The 9,132-nt window shown below is 34.9% G+C and overlaps 1 long non-coding RNA gene across 1 annotated transcript; it reads right to left on the bottom strand.

The window, feature by feature from the left end:
* Positions 1–1,248: 1,248 nt before the first annotated feature.
* LOC131401634 (uncharacterized) lies at positions 1,249–8,714 on the bottom strand. Its single transcript, XR_009217812.1, has 3 exons — positions 8,661–8,714; positions 2,787–2,861; positions 1,249–1,374 (listed from the first exon to the last, which is right to left on the bottom strand). It is a non-coding gene; the product is annotated as an uncharacterized LOC131401634 (long non-coding RNA).
* Between the last annotated feature and the right edge of the window lie 418 nt (positions 8,715–9,132).

Here is a 9,132-nt window from a genome sequence, read left to right as displayed (position 1 = left end):
GGATCTTGGTCCCTCCAATTCTGACTGGTTGGTTATACCTGTGCTTCATATTATCTTGTCTCTTTAGCCCTGTAAGACTGTCAAGAGTCCTGAGTTTTTGCTTTCTGCTTAGTCTCTCTGCCTTCAGCCACTTAGCGATGGAAAATACCTCAAGGGGAAATTTTGTGGAAAGTTGGGCTCATACTGTGTATTCCTTTTATTAGGATATTGTCCTAACAATTGCTGGATGCCCTAGATACTCTCCAATGCCTCCAATAAGTAAGGTGTTTTCTTTTTCTTTTCTTAAATGTGATTTTTATAGTTATTCTTGGTGAAAGTTGGTTTGATACAAGCTAGTCATTTACAACTATATGGAGAATTTTAAATTCAGAGAAGTACTGTTGTTAAGAAATTGTGAACGTAGATTGCCTGTTACCAAATAGATAATCAGCAATTTAATAATATTATGTAAAGCTACTTTTGAGTCACAAAAAGATTCTTTAAAGGAATATTACTTGGAGGAAATGTCTACATTAATTAATATGGACAAGTAGAAAAATATATATCTATTACCATTTTTCAGGCCCAGTTTGCTAATGACCTCTGTGTGTTGTTTTGGGCACAGTTAATCATCAAAAGTGGAGGACAGACAAGAATTGTTTGAAGTCTCTTTCAGCATTTTTTTCTGTTTAGTCATAAGTAATATTAGAACAAGTGATCTTAGAGCCAACTTTCAATGAGCAGTTAATGGTGGTATTTGAGCAGTCAGAAGATGAGTTCTGGAACATAACATAGAGTTAAAATATATGCAATAAATCCAAGAAGGATATCAAACACTGAGGTCTTACTAACCCCTTTGGAAAACAAAACTGTGTAAGTATTTGCACAGCATAAGTAAATGAGATAAATACCGAAACAAACACAAGTTATTTATTAAAAGAGGTAACAATTAAAAAATTGAACACAAAGTCAAAAAACAACTCAAAGTAATCAATCATTACAATAAAAAGAGTTTTTTGTTGTTGCTGTTGAGGAAGATCGGCCCTGAGCTAACAGCCGTGCCAATCTTCCTCTATTTTGTATTTGGGATGCTGCCACATCGTGGCTTGATGAGTGGTGTGTAGGTCCACACCCAGGATCCAAATCTGCTAACCCTGGGCCACTGGAGCAGAGTGCGTGAACTTAACCACTATGCCACCAGGCCAGCCCCCCTCAAAGGATTTTTTTAATATTAAAATTGATTATTATCTAAAAAGCATGACTCTTGGAATGTGTTATTTCTCTTTTGTTGTCATAATTATTACGTGATTTGTAATTTGCAGTTAAAGTACTCAGATTCTTGAGGTTCATTCTCATTCCGCTGGAGTCTAGGAAAGTCATCTCTTAGAGGTTGAGCTGAAACAAAATAATAATAACAATAAATAGTTTCTTTTTTTATATAACAGCCTCAGCCATAAGGGGAAACCATACAGTTTTGGACAACACGAAGGGGTGAACTCAGTTGGAACAGGTTAAACGTCCCACTCAATCTCCATTGTTGAGTGAAGGGTGAGTGGACCACTGGCCCTGTTTGCATTAATCTGTCCACAAACAAAACCTCTTCTTTGGCAATGTCATGTGAACTTAATCACTAACTTCAAATTCGTCTGACAAAATATTCAACATTAATAAGGCAGTAAAATTAAGATTCTTACCATTCTCAGTCAGATTTCCCTATGCCAGCAAAAATAGTCAATCAGTAAAATCAGTGATGTATTTAATAGTCATAGCTGATCATTCCATTTTCATTGAAGACATTTTTGAACTCTCGATTTTCCTAAGGCTTAAACACTAGACTTTGCAGCTTTCATATTATACAGAATATTCTGTTCGTGCTAAAATTACATCATACAATTGAAAATACATTTACCACTTTGAGCTTATTTTATGCAAGGCAAAAGACCAAATAGGCATGGCTATAACATTGTACTTGTCATTATCTTCTTCTATGACATTCTTTTTTTTGTGTGAGGAAGATCAGCCCCGAGCTAACATCCGATGCCCATCCTCCTCTTTTTTTTTTTTTTTTTTTTTTTGCAGAGGAAGATTGGCCCTGACATGAGATCCATGCCCATCTTCCTCTACTTTATATGGGACGCTGCCACAGCATGGTGTGACAAGCAGTGCGTCGGTGTGTGCCCAGGATCCGGGCCGTGAACCTCGGGCCGCCTAAGCGGAGCGTGCCCACTTAACTGCTTGCACCACTGCGCCAGCCCCCGACATTCTTTATTAACTTCAAATTTGAAGTGATATGTTAGCAATTTGAATCTTCATGTGAATGATTTAAATGTATTTTTGTTGCCTTTGTGTAGAATGGAGTCCAGGCTGGCGTCACCCGTATGCCATGCTTTTGTACATATGTGTTAATGATTATAAGTGATCATTCATTAGATCTAGTCCACAGAGAGTCTTTGTCATATAGTCTACATAATAGCACATAGAAGGCTCAGGATAGAGTTTTCTTGAGAAGAGTAATAAGATTATATAACATAGTTTTAATAATATTCATATTTTAATAATATTCATAATTTTAAAATTTTTATGTCAAATTTTAAAAGGACAACTTTATCACTTCAGCAAGAAGTTAGCATGCTCTTTAGATAGATTCTGTACTGTGACTTATAGATAGAAAATCATCTTTGATGATAAAATCACATTTTAAGCATTTTCTTTCCTAGTCTCTGATATTACATCAGTTCTTAATATAAATTCAACTCATAAACATCTACTAGGTATCTCAATTCATAGTTGTGAGACATTATGCTTACCTAATGTATCAGGCACTTTTTTCCCCCAGAAGTGATATTTTCTGATGTTACAACCATGAAAATCAGGGTGAAACTCTGGGATTTCAGGGAGGCATCAGAAGACAAGAGTAAAGAATGAAGTACAAAAATAAAAACACTTTAATTTCATGATTGGAAAAGTCTTACCCTAATCCTTGAGTATATCTTCTATGCCCTTCTCTTGTATGCCTATATTGTTGCTGTGGTATCTGCCTCCAGTGCACCAGAGAGCCACCAAACCAGGCACCTCCATGCTAATGAAACCCTTTGCTGACCACTGAGGGCCATTGTAGAAGAGGAGGGGCCTGCAAGATTTGTCAGAGATGGTCACCAGGGGTGGAGAGTTGGAGAAGGTCATCAAGAGTACGTGATCTCCAGCTGAAACTCTAACCAGACCGGAGCAATTGGAGGCTCCTCATCCACTCCCCTGTCCTTGGAATGCATATTTGGCCCACCATTCACACTAGGAGCCACTTCAAGGACACAGCCTTGGGCGAGTAATGTGTTGTTGAGACCATGTGGATGGTATTCATGACTGAATCTCATTAAGGACTCTAAATAAACTCTTAAATTAAGAACTTGGCAGGCGGATGTGGAGATCTACTTGTCTTGCGGCCAAGATTAGCCTTGTAAGTTGCCTTGCTTATTAAAACAGCCACCTAACCCCCTCCCCATAAAAATCGTAGTATTTTTATATTGTATCGGTGGGTTTTTTCCTGAGCAACTACAAATAAGGTAGAAGGAAAGTGAAATTGCTCAGGTATCTGCCTCCTTGAGAAAGACTGCATTCCTAATCGCAGTCAACCGCGTTACACATATGCGCCATATATAAAGTAGTATTTAAGAGTTCAGACTGAACTGGCTTTAAATGTAGGCATATCGCTAAGTGTAAATTTACATTTTACACTTAGCCTCTCCAAGCCTTAGTTTCGCTACCTGTGAAATGTTCTATGGTTGCTGTGAATTTCACAAAAAATACAAAAAAGTCTAACACAGTAGCTGCACATGGTACGCATATTGGCTGTTTTATCATAAGTATTATTATAGCTGATTTTATTAGTAGGAATGAAGAAATGTTTATATAGTTCAATGGAAAAGTAACTCATGTATTTATGGCAGAATGGAACATCTATACAGCTCTACAGTCCCCTATAGAGCTCTCAAACAAATCATATTCAACTGGTCCTATATGAATAACCCCAATCAACATTTCTACTTATGATTTTCCACTTACAAATTTTTTAAGAAAATATTAATAATTATAAATACTTACGGGAATTTTATTTTTATGTTGGATAAAAAGTAGAATCATTCTCTAGACATTACACAACAACCTGCCTGTTTCAGTTAACATGAACATCTTCTTAGTTCAATACATACTTGTTGCTATTGTTAATCATACTACCAGCTACTCAATCACCAAAGCAAGAAAATTGAAAAAATTATTCTTATTTGTCTCTTTCCCTCTCCCTCTATGTTTGGTTTGATCACCAGATTTTAATTTCTAAATATTTATTATATCAAATCTTCTATGTCCTTATTATAACCACTTTATTTCACTCCCTCAAAATTTCTTCTCGTAACCATTGCATTATCTCCCTAACCAGGCTCCTTCCATGCAGACATTTATACCAAATAAAAATACTCAATTATATTCTTACTAAATTGCATCTCTGATTTTATTACACCTTTGCCTAAATTTTTTCAAATTCTTTCCTGAGAAGATAAGGTCTAAGCTCTTTATATGTCATTTAAGACCTTTCATAATGCAATTTCTATCTGTTTCTCCAACTTACCTACCACGCTTCCTACCTTATACTTTATCCTCAAGCAAGCTATGCTGCTTATAAATTTTCCCATATCGACCTTTCCCTTTTATATCTTCAGTTTATTCTCTTTACATGAAATTCCCATTCCCTAAATTCATCATTGGCTAATGCAATCGAAACATCACTCAGTAGAAGCAACACCACCACTTCCCACATCAGTCTCTCTCAGTATGGCTTAAATGGCATTCTTCGGAGTCTTGTGACACCCTCTGTATAATCCCACCATTTTTCACATCACATTGAATTATAATTTTCTATTCATAGGTCTAATTATGAACTTTTGGAAGTTGGGAGAATTTTCTTATTTTAATCGTATTTATTGTATGTTTCTAGTATATACATAGGTGGCAAGTGTTTTTTCAGTCAAAATGGTGGATTTGAGAGGTTGAATGAACATAGCCTGGCTGCTTTTTAGGTCTTAGGAATTGAGAAAAAGAGTAAGAGAGACAGAAAACTTCAATGTTTCTATTTTTTGGTAATGAGAGTATGATATTACCATGTTCTGAGTTAAGGAATATAGAAGGAAGACCAAATCTGGGTAACAATATGAAAAATTCAGTTTAATAAGAGATATCTACACTATACCCAAATGGAGATGTGCAATAATAAATGAGATCTAGAAGTCTAAACATCAAAGAAAACAAAGAGAAATACGGTCTAGAAATATAAATGTATGACTTTTCACTGTAAAGTTGAGATTAGAAGCCTCCTAGAAAGATTCCATAGGATGAGAAGAAGGCCTTTCATAGTGTAGTCCTATCTGTTTTTCAGATAGGAGCACCATCATTTAAGGGATGTACAGGTGATGAGAAGTTTAAGTAAGAACTCAATATAAACAACCCAAAAGTAGGATTAAGTGATGCAACCAGTAGTCAAAAATCAATTACCTATAGTAGTCAGTCTTATAACACAAAGGGGGAAAGTGAGCCTCACGTAAGGATTCTGGTAATGTCATCACATTTTGTTCTTAGTTCTGCAGCTGACACTCTGTCTCAGTGTTAGGAAGACACAAAGGATTGGATTACTGAAAATAGAATATCTTATAGCAAGGAGGCCTCAGCTCTTTAGCACTATTCGATCATTTCCACAAGAAGACATAGAATCTTTGTTGCCCAATATTCTCACTTTTCAATACAGACTTTTATGCTAATTTCTTATTTTTAAATATTAAACAGTGCATGAGACAAAGAAAAGACAACTCTAGGCTGGGTTCAGGATGCTGACCACAATTTTGGAACCTCTGTACTACTTGGAAAAAAGTCTGTGTTCAAGATGGTATAGAAATATCTGATTTAAATAACTGAGGTTCCAAACATAGGCAATAATTTTAACATAGGTGTGAAACACTGAAATTTATCTAACAGCAGTGTAGCTGAAAGATGGCCAGATTGGGTTTCAGAAAACCTGTTCTTTCATTCGATTATATTATTTAGTAAATATATATGAACATCATTAACTCATCATCTATTTTATGGGAATAAAATGAGAAAAAGAAAATGCTTGGGAAGTCATAAGCATTATATTTAGCATATAGCATTATAATTAAATTTATTAGTCATACGGTTCATTTGAAATCAATAACTTCAATGTGGTTCTTTGTAATTCATGTCAATGTATATATGTAGTACATATAGAATGTAGAGAAGTATACAGCAAAAATTCATCTCCTCCTACCCTCTTATATAAGCAGCAGCCCCAACATGATGCTTATCACTCCACCTCACCACTTAATGAAGATAGACAATATTTGGTGGCGGTAGTGGTGTGGTTATGACAGGTAATTTGTATTAAATACTCTCCTAGATATAGTAATTTATAGTAATACACTTAATTCTGAATGATAATTCACATATACCATTAATCAGTTAGAGAAATGAAGATGACTCACGTTTGATAATTTCCAGATATATTTAGAAGTACAATATGTTCCTTGAAGTATAGTCACCTACCAACCAAAATCTCCAAATCATAGAAGAATGATTTCTGTCTGACCTCAATGTTTAGTAAGCTAGAACTAGATGGGAAATATTCTCAAGCTTCAGAAGAATTAAAAAAAAACTTCAAAGAGAAAATGTAGTCATCTGAAAAAGTGTGATACAGTATGCTCATTGGAATTGAAATGGTCCTTGGTTAAAAAGTTTAAGAAAGTAAATTAAAATGCCAAGCATGACGGATAACTTGAGCAATAAAGAATATGTTTCACTCTCTCTCCACAGTAACAGGAAAAGAGTTCAGTCCAATTAAATATTCATGAAACAAAAGATCAAGGCTTTAAGTCTTAGACCAAGTTCAAGACTGGGCATGAACTAATGATCCAATAGTTTATATGAATATTAAACATTTAGTAGAGAAATAACTCAGAATTACATTTTGGAAGGGATTCCATTTTAATTTAATTCTCTGATAGTTAATTTTACCAATTCTGGGTAAGAAATTGATTGACATATAACACAATTATATCCAAGACCATATACTGAAGATTACTCAATTGATGGTTGCCCTAAGTTTCAGCAGTAAAAGATGCACTGAGTAATTTTTATTATATTGTGGTAACAGTTGCTGTTCTTTCCCCAAATCTTTTAACTTCTCACACATACGAAAATTAAATATGAGCTGATAGGCAAGGATACATGTGCGAATTTAATTACTATACTTTGCCCCAAAACTTGCTGCAAACTTAGTTTGAAGGGGTGTTCCTATGTATTATTTTTAGCATTAGTTGTTAGTGAGGCACACATTGCATGTATTAATCATTTGAAATGAAAACTCCCTCCTGAGACCTCCCTAGAAACACGTGTAAGCAATTTCGTTTCAAAAGATTGATGGAATAGAAATACACCCAAGGAAGCTTTGACAGGTTTGACATCCTCCTTTTAAAGATCCAGGAATAAGTGAGGTTAATCCTGCCACAGGCAGAATGCCTCCTCTAAGTGTCTATAAACCAGTGAAATGTGCAGGGGGCCTCAGACACCGCTGAGAGGTCCAGCGAAAATAATCATCTGCTCTTCATGCCGAAAGGCAGCAAACACCGCAGGGGAGATCAAGTCCCAGACTTCCAATCCATCCTCCGTGCAGCAGGCCTGTGGCCATACTTCCCCGGAGAAGGCGCCTTGTCCGTCACTACAACCAGTTCAACCAAAGTATTTTATCCATTTATTTATTTTCAAGTTGTCTACGATGTTTTTGGAAGCAACGGCAGACAAAGCTTCCTCTAGAAAGCCTAAGGGATCTGTATTCCTTTTGAGCAAAATGGCCTGCAGACATTTTTGCAAAACTACTGATAAAAGAACTCTGAGTACCAACATGTTGGCTGAACCAAAATAAAGCATGTACCAGTACATGCCAGTGTACACACCAGTGTAGTGTGATGAAATGGGAAATTTAGAAAAGAAAAAAACTAAAGGGAGCAAAGAGGCTAGATAGAATATAACAATTTATTATTACATGAATTTATTCTCATTTGCCCAGCCTAGTGTTTACTCAAGATATCAGAAACTTCTACCTAATGACAAAATGTTATTTGAAATTACACCATGCACTTTCATTAGCAAAGAAAGAAATCACTCAGATAAGAATTCATATACTTTCCTCAGAGGTGTCTTGTATCATATTTTATTTTAACACCTGCATGAGCTTATGTTTTATACTATGAGTATCTAGGGTTCATGAGTTTCAATTTACTTTTTTCTGTACACACAATATATTTCACAGTCATTGCCATATAATGGATATTCAATAAATGTTTGTTGAATGTTTTGATGAATAAAATTCTTTTTAGATCAGAGTCTTAACTTTGAGTCAATAGAGGATATTTAATAGACTCATGATCCCCTAAAAGTGTACACCAGGTGCTTGTGTTAATGTTCAAAAGTCCATTTTATTCCTGTGGAGAAATCCATATATTTCACCATATTTCCAAAGAGCATCATGATTTCCCTCCCATAAATGATTGTCTCTTTTCTTTAAAGAAATGTAAAGATACAATCTTTCAAGGCAGTATGATATAACAGAAAAGTCTAGGACTTACCGAAAACTCTCAGAAAACCTCATACTTTACAGTGATTTGTTAGAAACGTTTCTGTAAAATTAGAAAAGACAAGGATATTGATTAGGACCATTTGTTTTGAACACTGTAATGAGGTCTTATCCAGAGCAGTAATAAAATTTTTTTTAATATTAATAAGACATGTAAAGTTTGGAAAGAATTGTAAAGAAGAGCATGATTGTGTGTAGATGGTATGATCATCTATATAACAAACATGGGATAATGTGTAGATGATAATTAGAATTAATATAAGAATTCAACAAGATTGCCAGACAACAAAATCAATATTTTAAAATAATGGGAGTTCCAATAAATTACGGAGAAAAAAGTAAAGAACACATAATTTAAAAGATTCATTTACTAAGAAGCTAAAATTATAAGAACTTTGGAATATATCTAGTATCGAATGTACATTTTATAGAAAAATGTAAAAGTGTATTAAAGAATATAAATA

Source organism: Diceros bicornis, assembly GCF_020826845.1.
Source record: "Diceros bicornis minor isolate mBicDic1 chromosome 12 unlocalized genomic scaffold, mDicBic1.mat.cur SUPER_12_unloc_2, whole genome shotgun sequence".
Classification (NCBI taxonomy): domain Eukaryota; kingdom Metazoa; phylum Chordata; class Mammalia; order Perissodactyla; family Rhinocerotidae; genus Diceros; species Diceros bicornis.
Note: the sequence above shows the minus strand (reverse complement) of the source record. Positions and strands in the feature narration are given on the sequence as shown.